Raw genomic sequence first — 16,071 nt, forward strand, 5'->3', positions numbered from 1 at the left:
AGTAAATATGTGCCAGATATCCCTTGATACTGAACTTGTTGCGAGGCCAATTTGACGGACAGTATCAAATTCAACTGGCTTGATTAAAAACTACCTCTTACCCTTTCGTATGATCTTAATACTTCGGCAAATATTTGGGCCTTTTTCATAGTCGGGGCTATTTGTTCTACCAAAATGCCTGATGAAATAGATGGAGTAGTCCTAAATGCATCTGTTACTACATGTTCTTTAGATGACATTTGAACTTAGCACACCTTTTGACATTTGTGCCTTTGAGATGGAAAAGGATTCATTACGGGGTTGATGTTAGAATGGAATCGGGGCTCTTGCTCTCGGATTTTTTAGACTATATTATGAAAACGTTACGAGGATATCGGAATCGTTTGCAATGAGAGCAGATATATTTGTAGATTGCTTGGCTTACATAGAATGTGGAGAGTTTTGAGGGATGCTAGTTCTGTTACGAAACGAAATGTGGACATTAAGGGTGACGTTGCTGCAATGACTCTGTAAATGATGTTGACACTTTTGGTTTTGATGTGATCTTAATCCCTCAGTTAATATTTCGGTGACATTCTTTGGAATGTGATGGCCATCTGATATGACTAAAGTGGTTAAGTTGCCATGTTTTTGTGCCACTTAGTCCCAATGTGGTGTTCGCGGTTATCAGTTAACAGTGCCTCAGATGGAGTTGTCCCAAGTGCACCTGTTATAACACAGTTAACGGAAAACTAATTTTTCAATATTGGCTGCCATAAGTAAATTCTTGTGCCCGTTTCATAATCTTATAAATACATTTCAATAAATAAATTGATTTTAACATGATGTCCTTATAGCGAAAAATGTAAAGTGTGTAGTGAATATTTAATACAGTGGGAAAGCGGTAAGTAGTTGTTTGAAGTTTGGTGTACTTATGATTTGTTTCTATGTTAGAGTCAATGGAGACCTACACAGTTCGCATCAAACTCTTAAAAAAAGAGATTTAAATAGCCGCAAAAAAACCCATTTGAGGAGTTTAATTTTTCCCGTCAGAAAAAAACTCATTTGAGGAGTTTTATTTGTTCCGTCATAAAATAAAATTCATTTAAGCAGTTTTATTTTTCCCGTCAGAAAATAAAACTCTTTTCGTTTATTTTCAAATTTGTTTGTCAGTATTTTTCTTTATTGAGTCTATCTGGTATAATGTTTGTAGTAATTTATTTGTTTAAGAAAAAACAACAGCAATTTGACAATAGGAACCAAACAATAGCAAATTAAAATCCCACTTGATTTTATTTTAATGACAATTTATTCAATTGCAATGCAAGGTGCTTTACAAATTGTAATGATCTAAGCAGCGGCAAGCTTTAGGTGTCCATTTACATAAAATTAGTTTTATTTTCTGACGGAAAAAATAAAACTCCTCAAATGAGTTTTTTTTATGGCGACTATTTAAAACTCTTTTTTTAAGAGTTTCATGCGAACTTTTATTTTTTCGTAGAATAATAACTGGATTTTCATTTTTAAAGTCACAAATAAAATAACTTTTCTGATATCACTTATAACCGTTACGGTCCCTGGGAAAATGACATATCGTGGTTTACCGCCTGGCTCTGCGAGAAAACAGGACAATGAAAAAACAATGGTTCCAGAGATAAGAAAATTTTTCCTAAATTACACATCATATTGGGATTATGAAGCAACATGTGAAGGCATTCTATAAAACTGGTTCATGTTTTGAATTTATTTAATGAAAGTCCTCAGTTTTGAGTACATAAAGCTATTCTTGATGGCACACAAATAAGACATTCAATGAATGATTTAGATGCAGCGGCTGGAAATCTTTTGTTGCCATTGTGAAAATTTCTTAGGAAACAAAATTACCAGGAATTAGTTATAGACCCTGTAATTAGTTTTAAAAAACTTGGTTGTACACTGAAGGAAAAACGACGTTGCAAAATCCACAACGGTTGGTGTCATTTTGACACCATACTTTTTAAACATTGCTTTTTATAAGTGTGTTTTAATTTTAGTTACATTAAAAATTTAAAATATTTTAATAAATACTAAAGGGTAATAGTGATGCAAATAAATGGTTAAAAAAACCAAAATATAAAGAAAGTGTAATTATGTTTGATTGCGAATTAGTGTTGATGCAGATGAAGATGCAGGCAGAGAAGACCACCGAATCCAGTGACGACATACAACTCCAAATGGAAACTTATAGTTTTTATATTTAAGTATTTATAAGTATTGTACTAAAAAATTTAAAAAATAAAGAAATTGTTACATATTTATATTAATTACCAAAAAAATAGAAAGGAAAAAATGTCAAGTGTGAAATCGTACAAGAACGGTATCAAGTCGACAACTTATGGTGTAAAATTGACAACGGTCTGGTGTCAAATCGTATACGAACGGTGACAAATTGTCAACGGTCTGTTATAAAATCGTACACGAACGTTGTCAAATTGACAACGGATGGTGTCAATTCGGCAACGGAATGGTGTCATTTTTAGTTGTCAAATTGACACCGTTCGTGTACAATTTGTATACATACGGGGTTGATATGGTGTCAAATTGTACACGGAGGTGTTCATTTTTCCGCTGGGTGTAGGAGAACCTTTCAATCAAGATTTAAAATTGATGGCAGATTACTATTGAAGTATCACATGGAAGTGTCCTAAGGACCTCCAACGCAGAAAATCCAAAAACAAAGGTTCTAACCTATAAAATAATAATCGACCCATCCTAATACAGATATAATCAGGATATCGAATATACTTAAAATCAGTTTTAGTTTTGGCTTTACTAAAATCATTGTAGACCTGTGTAATATAAACAACTTTATTATAAATATGTTATCCCCTCAAAATCCCATGACCCAAACGAAATATTCTCTCCCTAGAAATCATTGAAAGGGCTCAAATCCCTCAGCCCGGCAAACATCATCATCACTAAAAAGCGATGCAAGAGGATCGACTGAATTTTGAAAACTTATCTCTCGGAAATGGTTAAGATTTAAACGATTTCATTTACAAATTGTGCACCAGTGCACATAGGTCTGGCGACCCACTGTTTTTGGCCAAAACTAAAATATTCACTTATATACATAAATTCATACAAAAGATACAATTAATAACAAAAAACATAAATTTTATTAAGTTTTTAATAATTTAATTTTTTTTTAGTTTTTTACTTCCACTCTGCCAAACTCTGAGTAAATCACAATTTTTGAAGCAAAAGTTTCCTGAAACAAAAATTGATTTCTTCAAAATAAGCAAAAACTAGCAGAAATTTATGGATGATTCCTAAGCACAAAATATCACTGTAATTTTGTGCGTTTTTGGTTCGTTGAAATCGGTTGAAATTATGTATGTTATATACATTATATAATTATGACTAAATTATAATTTTTGAAGAAAAAGTTTTCTGAAACAAAAATTGATTTCTTCAAAATAAGCAAAAACTAGCAGATGATGATTCGTAAGCACAAAATATCACTGTAATTTTGTGCGTTTTTGGTTGGTTGAAATCGGTTGAAATTATATAAGTTATATACTATTTTTTTTATAAAAAGTTAAAATCACTGATTTTTAGGTTATGCAAGTTTTTTATGTAATTTCTTATTACCATAATTTTTATTGAATATTTCACTATTAAAAATTTAACTACTTACCATCGTCATTAATATCCATAACTAACTGATTTAAAACGTTTTTTTATATTCGTGTAACATGTGACTCAAAGAAAACAAAAAATTACACCACGTGTTTCAGTTGACCACTGCACTTAAAACATTGAACTTTCTCCCTTCATAGAATAACGAACAAAATATTATTTTTGTTTTTCTGAAGTGTTTGCTACCACATTCTAACAACAAATATAGGAAAAGGAGTTTTGAGTTTTGGCCAAAAAATGTGGTTCGCCAGACCTATGTGCAGTGTTGGCACATCTCAAATCCCTTAAAGTTTGTGTAATAAAATTTTTAGTCAAAATATGAAATCATATTTAAGCAATAACCGGTAAAACTTAATTTTTACATAGCCAGAGATTATAAAATAATCATAAATACATTTACAAGGCCTTAAATAACAAAGAAAAAATGGAATTTTAACGTTTTTTTAAGGATATTAAATAGCTTCCTTTATACAATGTAGTTAAGTACTATTTATGTGAGTACAAAATGTAACTGCAGTCTGTCGACGCAATTATAATTGTTGTTAACTTTAGCAACAAAATGTTATAAAAAAAGGTGCCAAAGTCATTGAAAGATGTCTGTGGCATGGTGTTGTTAATGTACGTGTATGATGGTAAAGTGTAAGTAATTGTAGTAAATGCTTAAAATCATAAATCTTTAACAAAAAAAAACATTTAAAAAAGTGCTAAGAACGCTTAAATTTTCACGTTTTTTAATTGTGCCACTACCAAGCACCCGCTTACCCCCTCTGGGGGTCTAAAAAAGCAATGAAAATAAAAATCGCCACCACCGAAATGCCTTGTGGTTAGGGCGTGATGAGAAATTTAATATTTGCAACGCGGATAAAACGGCAGATAATAATTTGTGTTTAAGGTTTTTTTTCTTTCATTCTTCATTCTGCATTGTAAGCGGGCAGACCAAAAACTTGTTACATGTTGGCATATACTACAGATGCCAATATTATGGGTACCAATGGAAGTGGAAGTAGTAGTAGTGGTAGTAGACAGCAACTGTTGCTGCTGCAGCAGCAGCTTTAGTAACTCGTACAAGCATTTGAGTATAAAATTCATGGCTTATAATAGATTTAAAAAGGCTGCTTCTGCTTGATGCGAATACGAATGTTGTTGATTATAATGATGATCATTATGATCATCATAAGCAGGATAGTAGTGAGCAGTATTTTGCGCAAAACAAAAAAAAATTATAAATAAATTGTAGTAGAAGTTTAAAATCCAGTATACACGAAGGTATCAGATTTCATTTCATTAAAGTACATCACGAAGACGAAATCAATGAATAAATGTATTTGTAGCAAACATTTTGCAGCAGCAGCAGCTACAGCACCACCAAAGTATCAACAATAAATGCTGGCAATAACTGCTAAGCAAAAATGAGAAATATTAGCAACAGAAATATTCTCTGTACTAAAGCAAATCATTGAACCATTGGCCATTTTACAATAACAACAACAGTTACAACAACAACTACAAACAACATCTAAGAAACAATAATCTTAATGTTTAAGATTTTATGCTGCACAGTAGTTTGTGGCAAGTTTTAATTAGTATCTACTACGAATGGAATACATACATAAGAATTCATAATTTTAAATTAAAAAAAATATGTAGGAATTTGGATACAAGTAGCGGAATAAACACATTGGGTGCCAAATCAGGTCTGTTGAGCAAATCCAGACAAGAGTTATTTGCAACATGAACAGTGATTATAATCATTCATTAATTAATTTATAAGGCCTAAAATAGCAATTGGAGGAAACAAATGGAATTTTCAGGTTTTTTTTAATGATATACGTAAAGATATCTTAAATTGTTTCATTTATACAATGTAAATGCGAAATATTTATATGAGTATAAAATGTAACTGCTGTCTGGCGATGCAATTATAATTGTTGTTAACTTTAGCAAAAACAATTTAATAAAAAATATGCTTAAAAGGTTACTAAAAGCTACTGTTCAAAGTTCTTTCCTGATAAAAATTTTGATTTCATAAGCTGATTGGAATGCGGGCTCTTCAAAAGTGAAAATCTGATCCTTATCTTTAATATTTTAAAGTTACATAGATTTTGCCATTGAAAATAGAAAGCTAAAAATAAGTTTTGAAATTTGGAATCCCGCAATTCCCAAAAAAGTGTTAAAAACTCCCAAAAATGGGCTTTTTTTAGTTTTTTGGCTGAAGTATCGGAACACTTTACAAAACAATTAAAAACATATTTGGTCCATCTAAAATGGGTAACTATATTTTGATGCGATTTGAGAATTTTTGCCCTAAAGTTGAATTTTAGATAAAAAAAAAAATAGGCGATTTTTGGATGGACCTGGTCACCTCGGTATCAACAATTTTCAATTTTTTTTTCATTTAAAAAAAGGATAATTTCCTAATACACCTTTTTAAAATTTTTTTAGATAACTTAAAAAGAAAAAAAGTACTTTTTTCCCTTTTTTCCGTTTTTTGTCTCATACCACTGTGGGGCGCTAATCAGTATGATTTATCGATTGTCATGATCTTAACATGCTTTTTGAAAATAGCTCCCATTTTAAAGAGCTCTTATCATTTGAGAAGTAGGAGATTCTTTATGGATTCGATGTTTGGATGAAATCTGGGCAGATAATCTCAGCCCGTGTTTTAATGGATCTTGCAAACTCTGTCTTTATATCGGATCCTTCCGACTATAATAGGACGTTTCGTAGATATCGAAATCATATAAAAATAGTAATACGCAGGAAAAAGGGAAGATATTTTGTTCAGAATTTGGCGACTCTTTAATTCGAGACGTGTTGTAGCGAGTACTAACAATAATATAGAACCCAGAATTGTCTAAGCCGATACCAAGAAAAATAGTGATATGCTGGAAGAAGAGAAGATATTCTAGTTGAGAGTTTGGCGACTTAGATCTGCTTTTTAATTGGACATGTGTTGTAGTGAGCACTAACAATAATGTAGAACTCCAAAATTGTCTAAGCCGAAACCTAGAACTTACAAAATTTCCAACTTACAGTAAGGAGTGAGATCGAAAAATTCTTAACACACGTTTTTCATTACATTTTTTAACCCAAGTATTATTTGAATTTTTTTTTGATCAAGTTACCTTTGAAAAACATGTCAGTTATTATGTGTAATGTCAATTATATTAATTTTTTTGTTAATCTGATTAAAATGAGTGACCAGAAAAAAGTGCGTACTGAAATTATTAAATATTTTCAACAAAACCCAACTTGGTCTTACAAAAAGTTGGCCAAGCATACAAAGGTCTGCCGTCAAACTGTTTCCAATGTTATTAAACAGTACCGGGAGAACTTGTCAGTTGATAGAAAACCTGGTTCAGGTAGAAGGAATGGTCCACATGATGTTTCTAAAGCCAAAAAAATAGAACGCATTTTCAAAAGAGCTCCCAACACATCCGGTAGGAAAGCAGCCCGGTTAGCTCAGTGCTCGGACTATTTGGTACGAAAAGTTAAAGCTAATGCAGGTTTAAAAACATACAAGGCTCAAAAAGTTCCTGACAGGAACGCTACTAAAAATTTAGAGGCCAAAAACAGAGCACGGAAATTGAAGTCAAGTTTTATAAAAAAATATTCTTGCTGCATAATGGATGACGAAACGTATGTTCTGGCAGATTTTTCGCAACTTCCAGGTCAAAAATTTTATGTTGCTGATGCTCGAGGGAATGTTGAAGAAAAGTTTAGGACCCAAAAGCAGACAAAATTTCCCAGAAAGTTCTTGGTATGGCAAGCAATATGCAGTTGCGGCAAAAGAAGCCACTCATTTGTTACAACGGGCTCTATAAATACCGAAATTTACATCAAGGAATGTTTACAAAAAAGGCTGCTTCCATTCATAAGACTTCATAATGTGTCCACTTATTTTTGGCCTGACTTGGCATCCTGTCACTATGGCAAACAAGCCCTTGAGTGGTACAAGAACAATAATGTGGTATTTGTACCAAGAGAGGCAAATCCTCCAAACTGCCCGGAGCTAAGGCCAGTGGAGAGATATTGGGCTCTTGTTAAAAGAGAATTGAAGAGTACAAAAAAGGTGTCCAAAAGTGTGGTAGATTTTAAACGGAGATGGACTACATGTTCGAGCAAAGTGACAGAAAGCACTATAAAAACGTTAATGGAAGGGTTTCCGAAAAAGGTTCAAAATTTCATCACTAGTGATTAAAACTATAAAAATAATTTTTTTTGTAAATTGTAATAATAATTTCAATCAAATAAAAAAAAAATTAAAGCTGTAAGTTTAGTGGTTTCTTTTTTATAAACATATATGTATGTTAAGAATTTTTCGATCTCACTCCTTAGTTTGTCCTAGTCGAAATCACGATCTTACAAATTCTTCATGTCTTGACTGCAGTTTTACTGATTATGAGAACTCTCAAATTCTTCTTGTCTTCTCTTCTTCTTACGATCATACTAAACAAACTCCGTTTCGTATGATCATAAGAAGAACAGAAGTCAAGAGCTCTTGAATTCGTAACTGAATTTAAGAGCTTCCGAATCTCCTCGCAATTGTAGTTATATTAAACCAACCGAATTGTGTTCCGTATAATTTACAAGATATCCGATTTGTTTTAATTTTCTTTACAATAAACCTCTTCTTCTATAGTATTACCAACGTCGTTAACTGATTTACCGACTCCAAACACTCCAACATTATCATCAAAGTTTCACCTTCACACCGCTCAGCTCTGTCGAATCATCCTTTAATCGCACTGAATAGTTGAATAATTCATAGATTTAGTAATTGATAAGTAGATCGTTAATAAAAGCTTTACTCTGTATATATTTTAATACACCAAAGGAGCAGGCATCTGAATTTAGCCGGCACAGATATATTAATACCAAAATGTAATGACCTGATATCACAAAATCGTAATTTAACTTATTGAAAAATTGTTGCATGTTGACACAAAATCGAACTACAGACCATGTCGCTTCATCAGTATTTATGGATGGTGTAAATATTATGAAATCAGACGCTCTTCTTATTCGGGGTATGAGAATTCAATGTGATGTCCGCTGGTCTAAACATATTTTTCAAGTGTCTAATGAAGGAAGCATTCAAGTGTCTCGATTTTCTGAAACCGTTTAGGAATTACTTCAATCCCGGTGCTTCAAAGTCTATTTTGGAGCTTCCCGACCGCGTACAGGAGAGAGCGAAGGTGATCCAACTTTATTGATTCGTTGGAGCACCGACTCAATGTGAGCTGCGTTTCACTGTTCTATCGGTACTACAATAGAATGTGTTCTGATAAAATTAGGGAACTTGTTGAAGTCTTTGCTGTCATTTTCAATCTTTCCTTCCTTCCATAACCTATTTTACTAGTTCTAAAACAATGCTTTGCATGAGTACAAGAAGAAGAAAAATAAAGGTTAAGGATTAAATTCCCGAAGATCGTCTAAAATGAAAATAATACTTTGCAGAATCGTCATTAGACTTACTATGAAATTGAGGAAAGCTTTAAGACGATCACTACAAAAAGTGATGCTGGGTTTCCAAATACAATAAAGAATTTCGTTCGAAATAGGATAAATTTAGTGAAGGTCGTCTAAGATCAGTTGTTTTATCAGAAAACATCATGAGGGAATGATTTAGTAAGATCGTCAAAATGAACATATTTTTTTGTTCGTCTTCATTATTAATTTTTTGGTTTCATTTAAAAAAGTATAGCAACCACTGTTTCCCAACATTATTATTTGTTAAGATTGCATGAAGTTTAACTGATATTTTGTTCATATTATTTTTGGGGGGTTTCATCTTAAAACACAAACCCAAGCATGATAATCACAAATATATGTTTCTCCTATACTGATACTTAAAGATTATTGAGAATATTTGCAATTTTTTGAACCAAGTTCTTTTTAAAAAAGATACCCAGGTTTTTCTTATAATCCTCAAAAGATAACAATTTCCACTTACATAAGTTAACGTTGAATTTTACTGGTTTTTATGGTTAAACACCAATTAACTAAGGTATATTAACACAGTTTCCCTCAACTATAAAACCAGAACCTTAAGAAGGTCTTTTTTTTTTTTGTACGCTCATCTCTAACCCCAAAATTGGCAAATAACATTTATAAACGTCCACTTTTGTTTTTTCTTTAGCATTTTATTCATAAATGTTTTATGGTTTTAGCTTCTAATGTGTATTCATCATCAGAAAAAAAAAACTATTTTTAGTTTAAATTTAAAGTTTAAAAATATAGATGTTTTTAGTATCAAAGAACAACAAAAAAAAACTCAATTCTCAGCTTCATCAGCCGCCAAAGTCAGAACCAAGTTAGCAAAAGCTTGCCGGCCAATCATTTCTGCCAAGCACTTAGCTTTAGAGTGTGTGTCTAAATAAGTTTTTGTTGTTAAGGTCAAAGTTTCAAATCATTTAATGTTTTCCTAAATTTTTACACGGCAGCTTCTTAACAGCGTCAAGGTGACGTTGTCTTGTCTTCTTGGTTTTGGTCTTATTTTGAAGTTTTGCTTCGTTTGCGTTCGCCAGTAGACCAACATTTTTGTTAGCCTGCTGGTTTTGCCAAAATTATGCCAAGATTATGAAATGTTTGGAAATTAGGTCTACCAATTTAGTTTTTTTAGATATTTTTGTTGTTGTTACTGTTGCATTATATTCTATATTGAATTATTTTTCTTAATTTTCTTTAACTTTATATTTTTATAATCACTTTGATCATTAAAGCATCGGTGAGAGATAATGTGTAGAAGTTGTGAGAAAGCTGGTTGCTTCTCATTTGAAAGGTTAAAAGTTTAAATTAAAAATATTTGGTTTCTAATAATCTAATCTTTAGTGCAGATGACCATTATTGAAATATTCGATTAAGTGGTTTTTATTAAGTCTTGAACTAGAAATTAAAATTCTTAAAATACATGCAGAAAATATTTAAATTAAACTGTTAATCTAAAAGAATTAAACAATATAAAGTGAAGATAAAAATCAAACATTTCAATTGAAATGTAAACACAGAATGAGTTTTTAATAATATTTGAGTGTTGATCAGAGCCCGAAAGTAACTGACCCATTAATGTTTCAAATCATTTAATGTCATTTATTTTGTATTTGATAGACATTGATAGCAGACTACCTCGTGACTTTAGGAGAAATTGGAAAAAAGTGAATTTCGTTTAATAATAATAATTTCGTTATGGCCGTACAGGCACGGAAGATGTCGACCGTTCTAGACGCCTAGTTGCGGTCTCTACACCCGAAACAATTGGAAAAAATCACGACATGCTGTAGGCAGATCGGAGATTGAAAGTGCGAGAGATTGTCTGAGCCATAATCATTTCACTAGGATCAGTGGTTTCAATTTTGAATGATCACTAAGTGATCATACCTAAGTTATGAGAAAGCTGTCGAATTTTCTCACAATCGGGTACACACATGTTTAGTTACCATGGCAAAAATCCATGAATTAGGCTAGGAAATTCTCCCTCTTCCTCAATATTTTCCGGATTTAGCTCCTGAAGAAATGTCTCGGCAGAAAGAGATTTGACTCCAACGATGAAATCATATCACAAACAAATACCTATTTTGATGTCCTCGAAAATTCTTACTTTTTGGAAGGTATCACCAAATTGGAGAAACAATGGACAAAGTGCATAGAGCTCAAAGGAGACTACGTTGGAAAATAAAAAAATTGTATTACCGTAGCCGATTGTAAGAACTCCCGAATTTTTCTTACATTCGTAGTTTAGTAGTCGTAATCAAATTCAAGAACTCCCGAATTCTTTTTGAATTAGTTGTAGTTTTAGCCGATCGTAAGAACTCCAGAATTTTTCTTACAATCGTATTTTTACATACGTAGCCGAATTCAAGAACTTCCGAATTCTTCTTGACTTCGTTGTAGTTTAGCCGATCGTAAGAACTACCTATTTTAGCTTACAATCGTATTTTTGTATCCGTAGACGAATTAGTTATAGTTTAAGCCGATCGTAAGAAATCCAGAACATTTCTTACAATTGTAGTTTGCATTCGTAGACGAATTCAAAAACTTCCGAATTCTTCTCAACTTCCTAGTATTTAGCCGATCGTAAGAACTCCCGAATATTTCTTGTAATCGTATTTTTGCATCCGTAGCCGAATTCTTCTTGACTTCGTTGTAGTTTAGCCGACTGTAGATACTAGACTGCTAAACAACCCGAACTAAACAAACCGAATTTGTAATATTTCACACAAACTCTCGTTTGTTTTCTCTTTTCCATAAGCCGAGGATCAATCGATTTCCATCATCGTTTCACCACTCACCGTGTGTACCGACTCTGCCGTTTCATCATCGTATAAGTTTCTACCGTCCCGCCGCTACTACGTTTCATCGTTTCAACGTATTTGAATTGTTGAATAACTTCGTAGATTTAAGTATTGGATAAGTAGATAAAGGATTCGTTAATAAATGCTTTGTTTTGAATATTTTTATACACCAATATATTTATAACACCCAAACATTTTTATTTCAAAGGAAGCAGACCTCTGAATCGAACCTGGACAGACTGAGTCATACCTCAGCTGGAAAATTAAACTGCATTACACTGTGTTATGCGGTCCACTGGCAAAGGGATGTGTTCTTGATAAAATACGTGTATTACGTAAAAATCTGCGGGTATCAGGAATGAGTTCCCTATTTTTATCAGAACATATTCCATAGTAGTACCGATAGAACAGTGAAACGCAGCTCACATTGCGTCGGTGCTCCAGCGAATCAATAGAGTTGGACCCTACTGTCACAAATAATCACCTTCGCCCTATACAAAATAAACATCGAAGCACCGGCCCATACATGGGAGTTGTATTTCATTTTCGGTCGGATATAGTGAGGAGATCGGATGGAGTGAAGTAATTCCTACAGCGTTTCAGAAAGCCGAGACACTTGAATGCTTCATTAGACACTTGAAAATGTGTTAAGACCAGCGGACATCACATTCTATTCTCATACCCAGAACATCAATATCGTTTGATTTCACAATATTTACACCATCCATAAATACAGATGAAGCAACACTGTGTCTTGCGAGCGTTGAAAGCGACCCTATTCGCACGACCCCATTCAGAGATTGTCACAAGGTCCCGATAAAGGTAATCATCGTTTGCCTCATTGTCGCAATCTCCCACAGACTTGGTTTGTAACTGAATGAATATGAATGACAAATGTTGGTGTCATATGCAAAAGAATTTATAGGGTTGGATGTTTGACGTAGAAGATCATTTAGAAAAATAAGGAATAGAGTAGAAGAAATAACGGAGCCTTGCGGTACCCATGAATTTATCTTTTTGATGAGATCCTATCTACCACACAGAGAAAACAGATTCGTGATAGCAACCGAATTTGTTGCCAATCGAATGATTCTGTCTTAATGGCCGAATTTTACAGTTGTGGCTACAATATTTTGGAAGGGGCAACTAAAGTTTGGTTGCCTCAACTGAAATTCTTCTTTATCAACTGACTTTCTGTTAGAACTGAAAAATTCTATGTGTGCAACCGAATCATTTGATTGGCAAAAAATTCGGTTGCTATCACGAATCTGTTTTCTCTGTGCACACATATAGTGCGATCTCTGAGAAAGCTCGATATAAATCGAGAGAAGATATTACCGACACCAAAAGCAATAAGTTTTGGTAAAAGAGCTCCATGCCACACACTACCGAATATCTAGATTCACCACTTTACTTTCCCCAAAATAACAATGCAAAAATTGTCTTTGGAACTAAGCTGAAATTGCCTGTTACATATTTTAAGCTAAAATAATGCGATTTATTTAAAGGAAATAAACCAACCTTTTTAAAAGGTAAAAATGTAATAATATTTTTTTCACCAAAAATTGTTTTTAATATTAGTCTTAAAGTATGCTTAGGTGAAACATAAGATTAGGCACAGCCGAATATAGCACTCGTCCTTTTTTGGAAATGGTCTCACATGGAACTAGTTCAGGGATGCATTTAATGACACTACAGAGAGCCTAAAAAGTGAGTAAACACCACAAATTATTTGATTTTTTTTGTAAGATAAAATCCTAATATCTATCCATCGATTACAATTTAAAAGATTCGGTTTGTTGGAGATTGTTCTGAATAATAGATTCGGTTCCAAAAAAAGATTTAAGTCGGACTATAATGATTTTCATGATCTTAAAAAAATAAAAAAATTCACTGGTGTTTACTCATATTTGAAGCTCTCTGTATATAAACGTTCAGCAGTCTAATAAAGTAATATGTTTTCTCCTTGATTCAGGGAAAGAAATTTATTTTAATTTTGTAAAAACAGGACTTTATTGCTTTCGATTTAGCCAGTAAAAATATAATTTTGTGAAACATATTCAAAACAAAAGTCAAGCCGACGCTAACGTTTTAAAATTTCATAGACATATTTGAAATTTACCTTAAAATCATGATATTTTTTATTAAAAATCTAAAAAGCAAAACAACTTGTGATAACAAAGCCGAAGACTAAACAAACAGCATCCTTCACCATCAAGGCAAAAAGGGGTTGAAACTAAACAACAGAAATTGTAACGGTTAAATTTTATTTTCGAAACCATAATAAAAGTGACAAAAATTAATTGCTCTAAAATTTATAAACCAGTGCAAAATACAAGTACATCATTAAGGTGCAACTCTTAACATCTAAAGGACATGAAAAACATGTAACTTGTAACGTAAAAATCAGTGGTTACGCACTGTCAAACATAAACCACCCCCTTCATTATTACAAAACTCCTAAAATCTTCTAAAAAAAAAGTAGCTTGAAATTATTATTAATGTACAAATTTATTAGCCAACTTATTCATTACTAGAGAATAATAAATATTGTTGGTTTTATGAACCAAATTTCTAATTGCCAACGTATTTTTGTTGATAAATGTACTTGTTTGAGGCAGGAATAAGGGTGCCAATGAACAGCAGCAGGAATAAGGTTAATCACCCACCATTCGAAACAGGGGAGGATGCGTAAGTTGCACTTTAAAAATAACAACAAAAACCAAGCAACAACACTTACACGCCTTAAGGATTAACAATAACAACAACATTGAATACAAACGTCCTTGTCAGATTGGATTTTTTGATATGAATGTTTATTGTGTTCGATTTGATTACTCAATATGTTTGATTTTCTGATAATAATTTTTATTTTGTTGCAATGAATGGAAGGAATTCTTTCTGCACACAACACAGCCCAACTTGTTTCTGGTTGTAGTTGTTGAAATATTGTTTGTGTGTTTGTATGTGTCTGTGCAGATTTAAAACCATGTTAAAGATTTAAGAGATTATCAAACATGCTTCTTGCCACAATGTTGGTGGTGTAGGAATATGCACGCATATGTTTCGGTTTTACGAAAACTGCGTGCCAGGATTTACAGTCCAAAATAAACACATACGCACTTGTCAGTTGGCCCGACCAGCCGTGCACATTAACTTCCTACGTACTAAATACCAGAATGATGATGATAATGATGATGATGCCAATGCGGTTGCAACAGTTGCACCGTTTACTACACAGTTGTTGCCACTTTAAAGCTGTTTGCTTTCTAAATTACATTTAATTTCCTATAATTTAATCTCTTTCTCTCTTCTCGCTTCTAAAAATATCAATTCTCATCTGGTGGTTGGTTGGCTGGTGGAATGAATGGTTGCACACAGCCACAAATAATGTTCGATTTGAACAAATCTAGCGTAAATTTTATTGACATAATCACTGCCATCATGTATTAGACGATTAAAAATACTTAAACTAAACAATCACACACAGGAATACTAAGTATACCAGTCCCAATATTCTATTCTAACCCAACTACATGACCAATAATCCCTGGCTAAGTCATTCATTGTGTTAGAGGAGGAAACACTCTCAGCAACAATTTATTGGCTACTCGTCGTTCATGCTACATACAACATATATCTATGTATGAACTTGTGCAGAGGATTAAAGTGAGTTTTATATTTTATTTTTTTTTTTGGTTGGAATTGAAAGATTGTTTAAGATTTAGTGCTGATAATGCAACAAGATTTGTAGCTACTTTGTAGTTTAATTTTTAAATTGTTGCCATTAATAATGGCCATTGATTAAAAATAATTTATTTCAATAAAGATTATTGTTCTGTGATAAATTCATTTTTGGCTGCGGTATTTAACAGTTATAAGCGATTTTAATTGTAATTGTCTTATTGTTTTGGGCATGTCAAAAGGATTACTTTAATTAACTTAGAGGTATTAAGTAGTTATGAAAATAAGTACGCATTTGGAGAATCTACAGAAGAATGATGCAACTTTATAGAAATTAAAAGATTTTGAAATATTTTATTTTAATTGTTTAACTTTATAGTTGAAGTTTTCAATGATCAAGACCAGAATTTTGGTCCAATGAAGCCTCCAGCCC

This window comes from Calliphora vicina, chromosome 1 (assembly GCF_958450345.1).
Source record: "Calliphora vicina chromosome 1, idCalVici1.1, whole genome shotgun sequence".
NCBI classification, from domain to species: domain Eukaryota; kingdom Metazoa; phylum Arthropoda; class Insecta; order Diptera; family Calliphoridae; genus Calliphora; species Calliphora vicina.